Consider the following 17,903-nt stretch of genomic DNA (forward strand, 5'->3'; position numbering starts at 1 on the left):
GTTTTTCTCTTTCTGACTTACTTCACTCTGTATGACAGACTCTAGTTCCATCCACCTCACTACAAATAGCTCAGTTTCATTTCTTTTTATGGCTGAGTAATATTCCATTGTATATATGTGCCACATCTTCTTTATCCATTCATCTGTCAGTGGACACTTAGGTTGCTTCCATGTCCTGGGCATTGTAAATAGTGCTAAAATGAATATTGTGGTACATGTATCTTTTTGAATTATGGTTTTCTCAGGGTATATGCCCAGTAGTGGGATTGCTGGGTCATATGGTAGTTCTATTTTTAGTTTTCTAAGGAACCTCCATACTGTTCTCCATAGTGGCTGTATCAATTTATAATTAGTGATGTTGAACATCCTTTCATGTGTTTGTTGGCAATCTGCATATCTTCTTTGGAGAAATGTCTATTTAGGACTTCTGCCCATTTTTAGATTGGGTTATTTGTTTTTTGATATTGAGCTGCATGAGCTGCTTGTATATATTGGAGATTAATCATTTCCATTTCTCTAGGAGGTGGGTCAAAAGGGATCTTGCTGTGATTTATGTCATAGAGTGTTCTGCCTATGTTTTCTTCTAAGGGTTTTATAGTGTCTGGCCTTACATTTAGGTCTTTAATCCATTTTGAGTTTATTTTTGTGTATGGTGTTAGGAAGTGTTCTAATTTCATTCTTTTTCATGTATCTGTGCAGTTTTCCCAGCACCACTTATTGAAAGGCTGTCTTTTCTCCATTGTATGTTCTTGCCTCCTTTATCAAAGATAAGGTGACCATATGTGCATGTGTTTATCTCTGGGCTTTCTATCCTGTTCTGTTTATCTATATTTCATTTTTTGTGCCAGTACCATACTGTCTTGATTACTGTAGCTTTGTAATATAGTCTGAAGTCAGGGAGCCCGATTCCTCCGGCTCCATTTTTCTTTCTCAAGATTGCTTTTTTTTTTTTTTTTAACATCTTTATTGGAGTATAACTGTTTTACAATGGTGTGTTAGTTTCTGGTTTACAACAAAGTGAATCAGTTATACATATACATATGTTCCCATATCTCTTCCCTCTTGCATCACCCTCCCTCCCACCCTCCCTATCAAGATTGCTTTGGCTATTCAGGGTCTTTTGTGTTTCTATACAATTTGTGAAATTTTTTGTTCTAGTTCTGTGAAAATTGCCATTGGTAGTTTGATAGGGATTACATTGAATCTGTAGATTGCTTTGGGTGGTATAGTCATTTTCACAATGTTGATTCTTCCAATCCAAGAACATGGTATATCTCATGGCTAAAACTTCCAGAACTATGTTGAATAATAGTGTGAAAGTGGGCAACCTTGTCTTGTTCCTTATCTTAGAGGAAATGCATTCAGTTTTTCACCATTGAGAATGATGTTGGCTGTGGGTTTGTCATATATGGCCTTTATTATGTTGAGGTAGGTTCCCTCTATGCCTACTGTCTGGAGCGTTTTATCATAAATGAGTGTTGAATTTTGTTGAAAGATTTTTCTGCGCCTATTGAGATTATTATATGGTTTTTACCCTTCAATTTGGTAATATGGTGTATCACATTGATTGCTTTGCATATATTGAAGAATACTTGCATTCCTGGGATATGTTTAGTAGCATATTGTTTAGCCTCCATGTGTTTGTGTTTTTTGCAGTTTTTTTTCTTGTAGTTGATTTCTAGTCTCATAACATTGTGGTTGGAAAAAATGCTTGATGTGATTTCAGTTTTCTTATCTTTACCAAGGCTTGTTTTGTGACCAGCATGTGATCTACCCTGGGGCATATTCCATGTGCACTTGAAAAGAATGTGTATTCTGCTGCTTTTGGATGGAATGTTTTCTATATATTTAAGTCCATCTGGTCTAATGTGTATTTTAATGCTGGTGTTTCTTTATTGATTTTCTGTCTGGATGATCTGACCATTCATGTAAGTGGAGTGTTAAAGTCTCCTACTACTACTGTGTTACTGTTGTTTTCTCCCTGTATGTCCATTAATATTTGCTTCATGTATTTAGATGCTCCTATGTACATGTATATTTACAATTGTTATATCTTCTTGGATTGATCCCTTGATCATTATGTAATGTCTTTCTTTGTCTCTTGTAACAGTCTTTATTCTAAAGTCCATTTTGTCTGACATAAGTATTGCTACCCTGGCTTTCTTTTGATTTCCATTTGCATGAAACTTTCATTCCATTTCCATTTGCATTTCCATTCCTTCACTGTGTGTCTGTGTGTGTCTTTAGATCTGATGTGAGTGTCTTGTAGGCAGCATACATATAAGTCTTGTTTTTGTATCCATTCAGCAGCTCTTTGTCTTTTGATTGCAGCATTTAGTCCATTTACATTTAAGGTAATTATTGATATGTATGAGGTTGTTTTTGTAGATATTTTTTGCTCCTTTCTTCTTCTTTTGTTCTCTTATGATTTGATAGCTATCTTTAGTGTTATGTTTGTATTCCTCTTTTTTGTGTATGTATTTATTATAGCTTTTTGGTTTGTGGTTACCATGATTTTTATATTATACATATATATAATTATATATATATATAATTGTTTTAAGTTCCTGATCTCTTAATTTCAAATGCTTTTTAACAACTTTGCATTTGTACTCTCCTCCCATCATGGTTACTTTTTTTTTTAAACATCTTTATTGGAGTATAATTGCTTTATAATAGTGTGTTAGTTTCTGCTAAGGTTACTGTTTTTAATATCATGTTTTACATTGAATAGTTTTTTGTATCCCTTAACTGCTTATTGTGGATATGGATGATTTTACTACTTATGTCTTTTAACCTTCCTACTAGCTTTGTGCGTGAATGATTTCGTAACTTTACTGTATGTTTGCCTTTACTGATGAGCTTTTTCCTTTTGTAATGTTCATGTTTCTAGTTGTGACCTTTTCTTTTTAACTTAGAGAAGTTCCTTTAACATTTCTTGTAAAGCTGGTTTGGTGGTGCTGAAGTCTTTTAGCGTTTGCTTGTCTGTAAAGCTTTTGATCTCTCCATCAGATCTGAATGAGAGCCTTGCTGGGTAGAGTATTTTTGGTTGTAGATTTTTCCCTTACATCACTTTAAATATATCATGCCACTTCCTTCTGGTCTGTAGAGTTTCTGCTGAAAAATCAGCTGATAGCTTTATGGGAGTTCCCTTGTATATTATTTGTTGCTTTTCCCTTGCTGCTTTTAATATTCTCTCTTTATGTTTAATTTTTGCCATTTAAAGTACAGTGTGTCTTGGTGTGTTCCTCTTTGGGGTTCATCCTGAATGGAAGTCTCTGTGCTTCCTGGACTTGGGTGACTTTTTCTTTTCCCAGGTTAGGGAAGTTTTCAGTTATTATGTCTTCAAATATTTTCTCAGGTCCTTTCTCTCTCTCTTCTCCTTCTGGGACTTCTATAATGTGAATGTTAGTGTGCTTGATGTTTTCCCAGAGTTCTCTTAAACCGTCCTCATTTCTTTTCATTCTTTTTTCTTTTTTTCTGTTCAGCCTCAGTAATTCCCACTGCTCTGTCTTCCAGCTCACTGATTCGTTCTTCTGTATCATTTAGTATACTGTTGATTCCTTCTAGTGTATTTTTCATTTCGGTTATTGTATTCTTCATTTCTACTTGGTTGTTCTTTATACTTTGACTCTGTTAAAAACTTCTGACTTCTCACTCTGTGAATCCATTCTTCTCCCAAGTTCTTTGATCATCTTTACGATCATTACCCTGAACTCTTGGGTAGATTGCCTATCTCCACTTCACTTCATGTTTCTTCTGGGCATTTATCTTTTGTGGAACATGTTCCTCTGTTGCCTTATTTTCCCTAACTTGCTGTTTTTATTTTTGCGTATCTGGTAGGTTGGTTATGTTTCCCGACCTTGGAGAAGTGGCCTGCTGTAGGAGATATCCCATGTGACCCAGCAGCACACTCCCCTCTTGTCACCCAAGCTGTATGCTCTAGGGGTTCCCTGTATGAGGGCTGCTTAGGTCCTTCTGTTGTGGGGAGCTGTGTGGGTGGTCTGGCAGGCTTGGTTGGCCCCCAGGCCCTGCTTTATGTGGAGGTGGCAGGTCACTGGTTGGCAGGGGCAGTCATGGGGTGGCTGACTGCCAAACCCTGGGGGCCCAGGGCCATTGCTGGCTCACTGATGGGCAGAGTCAGGGGCCTGGAGACTCCGGGGCTGTTGTCCCTTCATTGGTGGGTGAAGCCAGGTCCTGGGGTTGGTGCTGGTCTGCTGGTAGGCAGAGCTAGTCTTGAGTCTGATTGCAGGGCCCAGAGGTCCCTGAGGTGGTGTTTGGGGGCGAGTTACTGCACAGTTGGGTGCAGGGGCTGGGGTGTCATGCTAGTGAGCAGGGCCAGGGCCCAGCCTGTTCCAGTGTAGGATCTGGCCTGCCGGTGGGCGGGCTGTTTCCGCAGGCTCTGGGACTGGGGTTTTCTTGCATCTGGTGTCTGCCCCTGGTGGGTAAGGCTGCTCTGGAGGCTAGAGCAGGCTCCCTGGGGCTGGTGGGTGCCTGCTCACTGGTGGGTGGAGCTGGGTCCTGGGCCTTCTGGTGGACGGGGCCATGTCCAGAGGGGTCTGTGGGCTCAGGGAGTCTTAAGGCAGCCTGTCTGCTGGTAAGCAGGGCTGTGTCCCCACCCAGTTAGTTGCTTGACCTGAGGCACCCCAGCCCTGGCGCCTACAGGCTGTTGGGCCAGGGCAGGGCTGGGTCCTGGGGCTAATAGCTGCAGGGAGGATTCCACAGTGGCCCTTGCCAGCCCAGTGTCCACGTGGTAGAATGAGCTCCCCCAAACACCTGCCACTGGTGTCTGTGTCCCCAGGGTGAGCTGCAGTTGCCTCCTGCCTCTCCAGGAGACTCTCCGAGATCAGCAGGTGGGTCTGACCCAGGCTCCCCTCAATTCATGGCTCCTTCCCTGGGACCCAGAGCATGCGAGGTTTTGTGTGAACCCTTTAAGAGCGGGGTCTCTATTGCCTCAGCCCTCTGGGACTCCGGAAAGTATGCCCTGCTGGCCTCTCAAAGCCAAATGCTCTGGGGGCTCATCTTCCTGGTGCAGGACCCTCGGGCTTGGGAGCCTGACGTGGGGCTCAGACCCCTCACTCCTTTGGGAGAAACTCTGCAGTTGTATTATTCTCCAGCTTGTGTGTCGCCCACCCGGGGGGACCTGAGTATATTGCGAGTCTGCCCTTCCATAGCTGTCTTGTCGTGGTCCCTTCTTTATGTCTTTCATTGTGGAAGAGCTTTTCTGGTAGGTTCTGGTCTTTTTCATCCATGGTTGTCCTGTAAGTAGCTGTGATTTTGGTGTGCCCGTGAGAGAAGGTGAGCTCAGTGTTCTTCTACTTCGCCATCTTGGCTGATCTCTCTCTACTGTCTTTTTTTTTTTTAAAGATATTTATTTATTTTCTTATTTTTGGCTGCATTGGGTCTTCATTGCGGTGCGCGGGCTTCTCGTTGCGGTGGCTTCTCTTGTTGCAGAGCACGGGCTCTAGGTGCGTGGCTTCAGTAGTTGTGGCACGTGGGCTCAGTAGTTGTGGCTCAGGGGCTCTAGACAGCAGGCTCAGTAGTTGTGGCACGTGGGCTTAGTTGCTCCGCGGCACGTGGGATCTTCCCGGACCAGGGCTCGAATCCATGTCCCCTACATTGGCAGGCGGATTCTTAACCACTGCGCCACCAGGGAAGTCCTGGACATGATTTACTGTTAATAAACCCATGTAGGCTCTCTCCATTAGTAAGCGCTCACAAACACCCCTGTTAACTGATCTTCGGCAGCTCATCTGAAATTGCTGGGCTTCAATTTGCAGGAATGATCTGTTTCCCTTTTTAGAACCCAGCAGGATGCTTGTGTGTTTCCAGTCTGTCGACCTTCTCCTGTTCTCCCAGATTTCTCAAAGAACACCTCAGCCATTGCCCCATCTCATTTTCACGTTCCTTTAGTATAATAAGTGAGTTAAATCCAATTTATTACCCAGGATTGCCTCATTTGTTTCAAAATAGGCTGTGTACAGAGGAAGCTCTATTCCCTTAGTGAGAGTTAACTCAAGTTTTAAAACCCATTCTAGGGAAAAAGAGACTCATCTAGTTTGTTTTTGCTATTAAACACGGTTTTTGAAAAAGGAATCAGCCTTTTGATATTGTTGGAAGTTGAGAAAAATAGCCTAAAGACCAAAAAGGTAAATAAAGAGAGAGAGGGAGACCAAACACTTGATTCTGAGTGTTTAGAAAAAAGTGTGAAATGTCATTCTTTCTCTTAACCGTTCCCTTAAGGAAAATGAGAAGATTTTTAAAGCAATGGCTGGTTGAGGCATGTACGTGGCAAGGGTTTCTGTAGCTCTAGGAGAAAATATAGATCAACTAAAATCTTCAGGAGTTTCTTCTAGATGTCAGAAATTGCTTACAGTTTGTCTGATATTTTTCTGATAGTTTGGAAATCTCCATGGACTTCTGTGCTTTTATGGTCACCCATTTATTTTCTCTTTTCCTAATAGGGTAGATAGACCCTGTTAGGAAGCTAGGAAGAGAAAAAAAAACCTAACACAAAACTAACTCTGAAGCAGACTGTTGGATAACATTGAATAACACTGTCCAGGAAAATTGTAAGGTGTTATTAGAATACAGTGATGACTTAGGTGCCCAGAAGAACTTGGGGAAAGAAGCTAATTTTCTGAGCCCATATCACTGCTTATCATAAGCTCTGATGGGCTTTTGAAAATACCCATTAGTGATTTTATCATATCCTGAGAACAGTCCTTCAAGGTATGGGGGTTATGCCCATTTTATACATAAGTAAACTGAGGCACAGAAGGGCTAAGTAACTTTCCTGGATCCCTCAGATGGGAGCCAGCAGAATCCAGCTCTTGTTTGTGGTGCCAGACCCTCTCTCTGAGTCTTGAACTGGTGATCTCATATCTAACGGATGAGATTAGTCAGATCTGGAGGTAACGCAGGGCTTGTCTGTAGACACTGTGCCCTCAAGTTGACTTGACTACAGTCTCAGGAAGGCAGGACTGGAATACAAAACTTACATCTCACACACTGTATGGGTCTAATCTGAAGAAAGATGCTAGGGCTCCCCGCTTGCAAGGAGGAGATTGTTAACACTCCCCAGGGGAGAAAACCGAGCTCAGAGGAGGTTTACTTTGACAAGCCAAGGAGCTCTGAGGGGCAGAGGTAGGTTCAGACTCTCTTGAGAAGGTCATTCTGTTTCCTTCAAGTCCTGTCACCCCTGGGGTGCTGAGCCTTAGTTTCTTTTCTAGAGATGGTTGATTGTAGGGCCCGTTCCCCGTGGGTGGCTTGAATTCCCACGTGCGCCCGCCGGGACATTGCATCCCTCAACGCACATGCACCTCCCTGGGAAGGCTGGACTGCAGGACTGATTTCCCCTGGTGACCTAGCTCAGTGCTGGCCTGGGCCTGGCTGTGATATCTGAGTGTGTCATCACCGTACTGTGAATGCCAGCCCTCAGGGGAGTGGCCAGCCCCTCTAGCTCTTTGCCTTCTCTGGCAGATGGTCCTGATCTGAGAGCTTATGTGATACCCTTCTGATAGTAGTGGCTGGTGAAGACACTAGCATCTCATCTTCATTAAAAAAAAAATCACTAAATATGCCACTTTGAGAACAAAAGCTTTCAAAAGGAATTTAGTGAGGATGTTTAGTTGCTTTCCACAGTGTGGAAACATATTGATATAACCAAAGTGCACTTCAGATATTTAAGCATCAAAGCATCCGTGGAGAATTAGTCTTCACAATAAAATGTATTGCTTTGTTCAAGATGATTCCAGAGTGAAGAGGCACTATAAAGGCAAGAAGAGGCAAGATTTCTGTATAATTAGTTTGCGCTGTATGAATGGAGATGGGTACTTGAAAACAGTTTGCTCTCTTAAACATCCTAAGTATTCTCCACTGTCATCTTCCAGAAAGTAGGACTGTTTCAAGAAACGCCTTCTTTGTAGGTGGTGCAAAGGTTAACTCCAGTCCAGCCTATGCCTAGTTTTCATCAACTCAAAACACTAATGGTGCTTGAATCAATCAGAAAGACTTGAGCTTTCTGGATGGAGAGATGGTCTCTTAAAACTTGGAAGCTATATATAGTATCTCAATCTGAAGTGAGACCGGAAAAGTTTTATGAAGGAAGAATCCTCAAGTGTAGATAAAAGACAATCGTATTCTGTTATAAAATGTTTCCTTACATCTGAGACCAGTTAAGGGACAGGCCACCCTCAGTACCCACCCCCATGCTCATAGCTGCTTAGAGCATCTTTATAAGCTAGGAATTATTTAATGCCAGTTTCTGTCTTATTTCTTCACACCAGTGCACCACGATCTGATATTGGAATGTGGAAAAAAAAATCCCCAAATTTCCTCTTGTTTTCTGGTAGGATCATAGAGCAGACATTTGCAATGTGATAATTGTATCATTTTTAAGGTCAGGCATTTAAAGTGGCACAAACCTTTGATGTGGGCTTAAATTCTGAGTATTATAAAAATTTAGTGCCAAGTAGGGACTTCCTTGAAAGACAGCCTAGTCCTTAGGGTACTCCTTATGTGTGAAGTACTGACAACTTAAGATCATTTTTTAATAAACACATCTCAAATTTGGCATGCAAAGCGGGGCATTTAGAAGGCTTTGAAAACAAGCCCATGCATAAAATATACGGCATTAAAAAGGTAACTGAACTTTACAGATGACTAGCCTGAGCAAAGCTCTCTTTTGTTAGGATGGATGTGAGAGCTTGCAGCTCTCTGCTGCAAAAATAAGAGCAGAAACTTAAGTTGTTTTGAAATAACAGCTGCAGAGAGGGCTCCTTCTGGTTCATCCATATTTTATTAGGGCAGCAGTTAAAAAATTCATTAGAGACACCCATCTGTAGCTAACAGCACTCTTGAGGGAGTTCAGGTGGTGATCAGATTTTGAGTAGCACTTTACATGGAAAGAAAAAAGGCAGTCTTTATGAGAATTAATAGCACCGCGGAGAGAGGCTGCTCAGTGATTTCAGAGCAAGCCCTTTCACGGGGTTTATGAGTCTGTAACTGCTAAATTCCTCAACTACCTGTTTCAAGTGGAGGAAGGAGGTCCGGGGGAAACAGGAAAGAAAACAACTCAGGAAATTGGATCCGAGAGTTGGGCAGGTATTGGCCAACAACAGAGCATGGGTTGAGTGTCCAGAGACACCACACTGGATGCTGTGTGTGTGTGTGTGCCGTGTGTGTGTATGCCGTGTGTGTGTGTATGCCGTGTGTTGTGTGTATGCCGTGTGTGTGTGTGTGCCATGTGTGTGTGTGCCGTGTGTGTGTGTGGGCATGTTGGCCCCCAGGAGCCTCCTCAGTACAGAAAACAGCTTATAGTCAGAGCTGAGGCCGCTCGGGTTTAGCTTTGCCTTGAACTCTGCCTACAGGTGGCCATGTCCAGGTTGCCTTGGTTTTAGGATGATATTCTTGTCTTTGCTCTATGCCTAAATTGCAAATAAAGATAGTTTTTGAATGGTTACTCTGTGCCAGGTACGGTAGACAAATTCATAACCTTCTCTACCCTCCCAGCAATGCCATGAGGTAGAGTCCCAAGTGACAGACCAGACAGTGCAAGCAGCAGAGAGGCAAGTAACCCAACAACACTCACTCAGAAGTGGCAGAGCTAAATTTGAAACTCAGGTAATCTGTCTCCAGAGCCCATACCGTTTCCTACTGCAAAATACAGGTCCATGAATCGTGTGTGTGTGCGTGTATGTGCTTTTTAAATAAACTTTTTATTTTGGAATACTTACAGATTTATAGAAAAGTTGCGAAGATAATACAGAGTTCCCTTCATCCAGCTTCCCCATGCTAAAAGCTTTATATACATGATTTTATATATATATAAAATCATGGTAGGGTCATTCAAACTAAAAAATTAACATTGGTACAGTGAACTAAACTACAGATTTTATTCGAGTTTCACCCCCCAATCTCCTTTTGTTGTCCCTGTATCCAGTCCAGGATCCCACACTGCATGTTGCATGTGTGGGTTGTGACCCTTAAACACCAAAGTGGGCTGAATGTTGAGCCACTATTGGGCCCTGAGTCAGGAGACTGCTGGCTGGGGAAGTGAGACATTGCCCAGCAGCTGCCGGCCTCTGCCTCTTCCGCGTGGGCGGTCACGTCATGGGACCCAGGGCTCCCATTGTCTGATCGAAAGCGGAAACCCTGTGTGGGGAGAAGATTTAGAACAGACGTATGGGGACAAGTTTTACATACAGAGCAGACTGTCCACGTGTAGCAGTCGGCAGCTATAGCCACATTTCACGAAACAAAAGAGGAAGATTCTGCAGAGAGACACGGTCTGCAGTGCTGTGAATGTTAAGTTTATGATGGGCTTGAAATCCAAGTGTGCTAGGAGGTTACACAGGACTCCCCCCTAAAGCAGAGGCTCCCAGCCCTGCTGCCCGTGGAGTCAGCAGGGGAGCGTCCCCAGGACCCAGGTCTGAGTCCCCCTCCCCACCTGTGTGACGTCATCCGCCTGGGGTGTGGCCTGGACTGTGGAATGTTTAAAAGATGACATTTAAAAGTGACTCTAATGTGCAGCCTCGTTTGGGAACCACGGATCCAAAGTTTCAGCGTTTCAGCTGCAGAGCTAGAGCCGAGGATGGGGCTGGACACAGGGGCTGCACGTCCCTCACCCAACGCCTCCTGTAATCACCAATGGCTTCCTTGGGTCCCTTCTGGTTCTTTCTTTCCCGAGCCCTCCTCTTCTTCTAGAATTCCTCCCTAGATGGCATTGTCCACTCTCCTGCCTATTCTGCTCGCACACGGTGAGCTTCCAACCCTCTTCCCTCCAGCGCAGGGCCCTGCCTCACCCCGCCTCCACCTGGAAGCCCTCCGGGCCTGCACACAGCCTTCTGGTTCCTCTTCCCCAGTGGCCTCGCCCGGCCTGCTCCCAGCCGTCGTGACCTCCCCTTCACGCTGTCATACCTCCGTTCCTGAGTACTTGCTGTTCGTTCCACCCGCCATGGCCTCACCCTCCTTTTTGGCTTCTGTAGCCTCATCCTTTCAGTTCACCTCCGGGGCACCTCCTCCCTGAGCCTTCCCCCACCTCGCGTGTGGGGTTGCTCACAGTCTGGTCTGTGTCTGCTTCTGGGTATTTCTGCCTTCGTGCAGGGACCGCAGCTTGGAAAAACTGGCATAGAATATGTCACAGTTATAAAACTTATACATGTGTGTCTCCTGTATAATTATACATAGGCTTGCATATACCGTTGGAGAATGGTAACACAGTCAGCACCCATGTAACCACCACCCAGCTTGAGAAGTGGAATATTACCCTTGAAATCCCTCCTGCATCTTGTCCCCCTCCCCCGACCAGTTTATGCTGTTGTTTATCATACTTTTGCTTTTCTTCATACTTTTAGCACATTGTTGTGTCCTGTGTTCCAAGCAGAAGAGTCTGTTCAGTTTCATTGACTCAGGGCTGACACTGTAGCCAATTAAACCGCAATTCAGCCCTTCCAACGGCAAGACTGTTATAAGTCATGTCAGCAGCCCCGGAGTCAAAGCTCCTGGTCTTTGGGTGACCAGGACGCTGACGGGAGAACAGACAGAGCTTTGCTCTTACAGCGGCCCTGAGCCTGCACACCTGTTGGCGTGTGTACCTGCAGCGCACGCGGCTTGGAAGATGACGGTGATGCTAGATCAGGGTAAAGGGGCTCTGCTCGCCCAGGGCAGCTGATGAGTAATCTGGGGAACAGCCTGCCTTTCAAGGGGATGCAGAGTGTCAGCTTGTGAATTCGAGATGTCGGCAAGCCCGATGCGTGATTCTGTGGTGATTACCGGCTGCTTTGGGGGGCAGATTTGGAAGGGAGGGGGCGGGGCGGACTCCTCCCTTGTGTGACGTTCCCTGTCTCTGTCTATATATCTATATGCCTATAAATATTTGTGTGTGTATGCACACGCTTGCCTGTGTCTTTTTATTACGCTCAGGCATGTGTGCACCCACGAGCACGCGCACACACACACACCCTGGTCCTACCTGCCCATAGACGGTGCTGTTGAAAACATACTTCCTTTCGGACTTCTAGTTTTAGCCCCGACTGAGGCTTAGGTTCTTGAGGATGGGGCTGGCTTGTGTTGGGTACGGGGATATTTTATATGGATATGAGCGTAATAGTGGAAGATGACAAGGAAAAAGAAAGACATTGCAGACCTAAGGGATATTTTCAAAAAGGTAGGCATCTGGGTAACTGGTTAGGATGCTTCTGGAAGGGGTTCTTTGTAGAAAGATTGATATTATCACTCTTTTGGCGCTGAAGTATTTCTGTATCTAAATATTTGTCGGGGGAGGGTTCTGGAGGGTAGGCGGTGTGCCTGTAACACTCAGAACGCAGTGGGCTCCTTGCTTGTTGTCACGTAAGAGACCTGGGATGGATGTGGTGTGTGGCGCAGAGAAGAACACAGGTGTCAGAAGGGCACCTCTCCTCTTTGTGTGCCGCAGGCTTGTTTTCGCCCCGGTTTGGTGCCTCCTGACTGCTTTCCTTGTGTCCTTTCTTGCTCCCGTCTGGTCTGTTCTCCACAGAGGGATCTCTTAAAATATGCACATGGGATCCTGTCTCTCTTCAAAGGCCTCCCATTGCTCTTGGGGCAAAAACCCAGTCCTGATGCAGCCCACAGGCACTGCAGTGTCTGGCTCCATTCTGTCCCCTGCCTGTCACCAGTGTCCCCCACCTGTCCCTCCAGCCCCGTTCCTTCCTCTCTCAGACTGTTCCCAGCAGCCTCCCCCGGGACCTCCCTATACCTCCCGCTCACCTGTCGGGTCTCAGCCAAATGCCACTCCAAGACCCCGCTTGACAAAGCCAGGGGCCCTGTCCCCTGTGACTGGCCACCACCGATCTGTCCGTCACCCTCCCCATCCGTGTTCATCCGTGTGGTTGCATGATTGTCACCTGCCCCCTGCCCCGCCCCCAGGATGGCCAGCCCCAGGAGGGCAGGACCCCTGCGATCACTCAGCGTGCTTCCTCTAGGACAGGGCTTGGGTCCTCTTGAGAGGCAGGGGCCGAGAGGGGGCGAGACGTGGGAGAGGTTTTTCGTTTTTCTCTAATTAATTATTTAATTGTTTTTGGCCATGCTTCCCCGTGGCATGTGGGATCTTAACTCCCTGACCTGGGATCGAACCCGTGCCCCCCTGTGGTGAAAGCGCAGAGTCTCAGCCACTGGACCGCCAGGGAAGTCCCAGAGACCTGGGAGAGGTTGAGGGAGATGCCGCTGAAGGATAAGGGAGGGGGCAGGAGAGCCTGCCGAGGACCCCGGGATGGAAGGAAGGAGGTCTCACAAGCAAGAAAGTTCTGGTCCGGCTGACGGGGGGCTCTCGGGCCCAAGCTGGTTGTCAGAGTCATCCTGAGCCCCGCTGGCATGGTCCGCGTTCACCCCATCCTTCCCTTCAACCCCAGGAGGTGAGTTTTGGGGTGGCGTGTACTTTGGGGAACACTCTGGGGCTCAGGGAGTCCTCTGCTTTGCTGAAGGTCAGAGAAATGTCAGCTTAATCGACTGAGCCAACTAGATGAGCCACTCATTTAACTTCAGATTGAATTCTCCTTCCTCTGTGGTTGAGCAGCCATTCCATCCGCGACAGGTTTTGTGCACGACTTACATCCCCTGCTGGATCATGGGCCGTCTGGGGGCCGGGGCGGTGTCCTGCCCTCGTCTGCACCCCCACCAGCATCCCGTGTTCAACGAGGACCGGTTTTGTTGACGTGGATCGCACGGTTAAAAGGGAAACGTGGTGAAGCTTGGTTTATTTCGCACCTGCACTTGTCTTGCTCACCAGATGCTTCTTACAGTGACCTGAAGGCACTTCCGAATCTCCAGGTGCTCTCTGAACTATCCGAGAGAGATGAACTTGTGCTCAGTTGCTCAGTCGCTCAGTCAGGTGTTTGTGCTTAGTGTATCTGATTGGGTTCTGGTTCTTGGAAAACAAGTTAATCTACAGGGATGTGTGGTTTCTTTATGACTCAGAACCTTTGGTTCATCTGAACGTTTTACAAAAGTGTATGCCCCGACCATGACAAACAGGATTAAAATTCCTTCCATGCAAACAATAAATTCATTCATGTTTCCACTGTGCATTTATCCGCAGGTCACATTTTGTAAAGCGTTTGTGTGTTTGCTTTTCTCTAACTATTTTATGCGTTCTCGGCAGCGGCCTCTGGGTCCCTACGTTTACCCTTCCCAAGGCAGATGTGCTTTCCCCACGGGGCCTTCGAGTCACTGAGGGACTTGCCCAAGCCCACATGAGCATTTTGTGTAGATTTTAGCTTCGGGGCTTGGTTTTAAGATCTTCTGAGTAAATTCATGAGTGTCATTTTTTTTTTTTAAATTGCGTATTTGAGATTTCCTATTCAAAAATGAGTATGCTCTGACCGACGTATATTGATGCCTTCTCTGTATACTAGAATTTTCGGGGGAATTGTGAGGACTTCAGGAAGCTTATAAGTAGCATAAGTTGGGGAGAGTTTATATACAGCAAAGAAGACAACCGACAGTGCTGGGTGTTAATAAATTGGGGAGAGGAGTGGCGTGGCCTCGTGGTGAAGGCCTGGGAGCTGGGTGATCTGGACGAAGTAGTTGTCGGGGAAGGGGCTGGAGGATGGGGGGGATTTGGGGGGATGAAGGGAGAGCATTAGAGGCAGGGCAGACAGGATGCTTGCTGACCTGGCTGGTAACATCGGCTTTCTCCAATTTTTCCCATAAGTTATGTAAGTAGGCGCTCCTAGGTACCTTACCCAGACTGTATATGGAAGCCCTTTGACATCTGGGTTTGGTCGAAGCCCCTGTCTTTCACTTCCCTTCAATCTCAGAGCTCACTGGGCTGGATGGGCGTGGAGTGGGAATCCCACATAAACAGGGACCCGCAGATCTGCACGATGGGGAGGAGGTAAGACACCTGCGCTCCCCTCCCTAGAACCTGTTATGGAGCGCGGGCTGCACAGGATGGAGAAGGCTGCCTGAAGCTTTGTCTCCACCCTAGCCTTTCTGGGGCCAGATGGGCAGAATGGAGCCATCTCTGGGTTTTACAAAGAACAAAGGGCACGGCTGGTTTCTGAGCCTTCCCTCGTCTTGCCGTGATTGACTTCTTGACTTCCTGTACCCTCGAACCTCCGTTCCCAGAGCTGACTGCAGCAAGTGGTCAGGAAGGAATCTTCCTCTCAAGCTCTGAATGCATCATAACCCTTTCTCAAATGCCGGGTGTGAAGGCAGGGCTTGGATTTCAGGTCAGATTGCAGGCAGGATATATAAGTAATAATTGGTTTCCGGCTAGAGGGACATCATAAACTTCCTCAAAAAATAAAAATAAAAAAAAAGTGGAAAGGGGGACTTTGGTTATGGGGAACTGGGGTTTTCCATAGAGATTTCAGACCAGCTGTGCGCCCCATCTGGGTTTCTTGTAATCGTTCTAGCTCATTCCAGAGGTGCCCTCCGGACCCGACTCTGTCAGCTCCTCCGCCCTCTCTGGAGGCTGAGGATGGATAGTGTGTGACAGTCTTTGTTTCTGAGGCCACCTTCTGGAAGGCTCACACCTGGAGTGGGGCATGTCTGGCGCCCAGGTGGGTTCAGAGGCTGGGCCACCCCCATTCCAGACCGCTGACTCTCACTGTGTCCTGACAGCATCTTACCAGAAACTGCTCCCACCCCCAGGAACATGGGCTCCCCTCCGGGAACTGCTTGGCACGGCAGCTGGACCTGGCCTGGGGCGACTTCGGACCCTTAGTTGAGCGGCTTTATGAAGGGCTACTCAGGCCCAAGGGCCCAGAGGCATTTGAAAAGAAATGAAATTTCAAGCAAATTATTTTCCACTTAGCATTGCTTTTTAACTTCAGAAGGGTTATTTGGGTGATTGGACTTGTATAAAAAAAATTAGTTAAAAGTCTCTTTAAGCCAAAAGACAATATAGATGTCACAGGACTTCGTTCTCAAGATATGAAATTGCTGGATTGTTTTCCTTTGGTAACTGAAGCCAGAATTCAGTGTTCTCTCTACTTCCTTTTGGACTCCTTGTTCTTGAAAAACTGTTTTGCCGGTTCTACAGGCAGAGGAGAGTTAGTCCTTCTAGACCTCCCTTCACCCTGTCCTGAGCCCCTGCAGCTCTGTGCTGACTGCCCCATTGGTGCAGGTGTGAGAGCCCTGAGGGAAAGGACGGGTCTCCTTGGGACCAGAGAGCATGGTTATGCCATTTGGTCTATTTAATTTTTTTTAAATTGTGGTAAAATACATATAAAATAGAATTACCCTCTTAGCCATTTGTAAGTGCACAGCTCAGTGGCATTAAGCACATTCACAGTGTTGTGCGGCTGTCACCACCGTCCATCCACAGCACCTTCTCATATCCCTGAACTGAAGCTCTGTCCCCGCTGAACACTAACTCCCCGCTGCCCCTCCAGCACACTGCCTGCCTCTGGCCCCTGGCGACCGTCTTTCTACTTTCTGTCTCTATGCATTTGACTCCTCTAGGGGCCTCAGATAAGTGGACTCATACAGTTTGTGTTCTTTAGTGACTGGCTTATTTCTCTTAGCATAACGTCCTCAAGGTTCACCATGTTGTAGCCGGTGTCAGCATTTCCTTCCTTTATAAGGCTGAGTAATTTCCCAGTATGGATAGACCATGTTTTCTCCATCCATTCATTGAGGGATACTTGGGTTGCTTCCATATTTGTCTCTAGTGAATAATGCCACTAATGAACACGGGTGTACAAATATCTCTTTGAGACGTGATTTCAGTTCTTTTGGGTATATACCAAGAAGTGGAATTGCCGGACCGTGTAGTAATTCTATTTTTAATTTTTTGAGGAATTTTCTTACTCTTTTCAGCTATACCATTGAATATTTCCACCTATAGCGCACACTGGTTTCAATTTTTCCACATCCTTATCAACACTTGTTATTTTCTGTGTGCGTGCGTGTGTGCGTGCGCGCGCGTGTGCGCGCGCGTGTGTGTGTGTTTAGCAGTAGCCATCCTAGTGAGTGGTCCAATTTGGCCTATTAATGATCTCTCTGTACATTTTCTATACACTTTCCATATGTCCTTTTCTACTGATTCCAGCTTTGCATGGAAGAAAAGAAAAATAAGTGAAGAAAAAAGAAAATTCTTTCTTCTGACTTCTTGTCATTTCAGGTTGTCATCCTAAGTGATATACTTTGAGGCAAAGGGTACAGAAAGAGCGTGTGTTTGGGGCTCGGATGGGCCCCGGTCTGTCCGTCCGTCCATGCATCCAGCCGTGCATCCAGCCATCCATCTATTCTGCCTTCCCTCCATCTATCCATGCATCCATTCATTCATTCGCCATTTATCAAGCAACTTAAATGCAGGGCATGATCATAACACAGTGGTACCCTAGATGCCCAGTGCTGTCTGTTTACCATGACAAGGATGCTGGGAGCATCTGTGTTATGGGAGGTGGGGAGAGATGCGTGGACCCGCGGGCAGCTGTACTCTGCTTCTTGCCACAGGCTGTGTATATATACAGCCGTGCTTCGTGCTGTCTTCTCCCGCTTTTACCCTTCCCATCCAGTCTCATCTGAGGTGCGGCAGGGCCCCAAAGTGAGAGCACTGCGTGGGCTGAGTCAGGAGACTTTGGCCCTGGTCACTCCGCCGCTTGCAGCTGTTTAATTTCTCTGAGCCTCAGTTTCCTTAATGATAAAAGGAAAGTTATAATTCCTGGTCTGGTTGATTCACATGACCTTGGTAGGGAGCAAAGGAAATTAATGTGGATGAAGACACATCATGAGTCACGGGGTGCTTTAAAATGTTAAAATAGTAACTAACACTTTAATCACACTTATTATGAATGCCAGGCACTGTTCTGAGCTGCCTGCCTGTAGGAACTCATTTAGTTTCATGCTCACAACCACCCTAGGAGAGAGGTACTGCGGATATTTCCGTTTTACTGATAAGCAAACTGAGGCGCAGA

At 46.2% G+C, this 17,903-nt stretch overlaps 1 protein-coding gene across 1 annotated transcript in view; it reads left to right on the forward strand.

The window, feature by feature from the left end:
- Positions 1-17,903, forward strand: part of DISC1 (DISC1 scaffold protein) — a 365,311-nt gene that overhangs the window by 36,099 nt on the left and 311,309 nt on the right. The gene's annotated exons all lie outside the window — the stretch shown is intronic.

Source organism: Physeter macrocephalus, chromosome 20 (genome assembly GCF_002837175.3).
Source record: "Physeter macrocephalus isolate SW-GA chromosome 20, ASM283717v5, whole genome shotgun sequence".
Taxonomy (NCBI): domain Eukaryota; kingdom Metazoa; phylum Chordata; class Mammalia; order Artiodactyla; family Physeteridae; genus Physeter; species Physeter macrocephalus.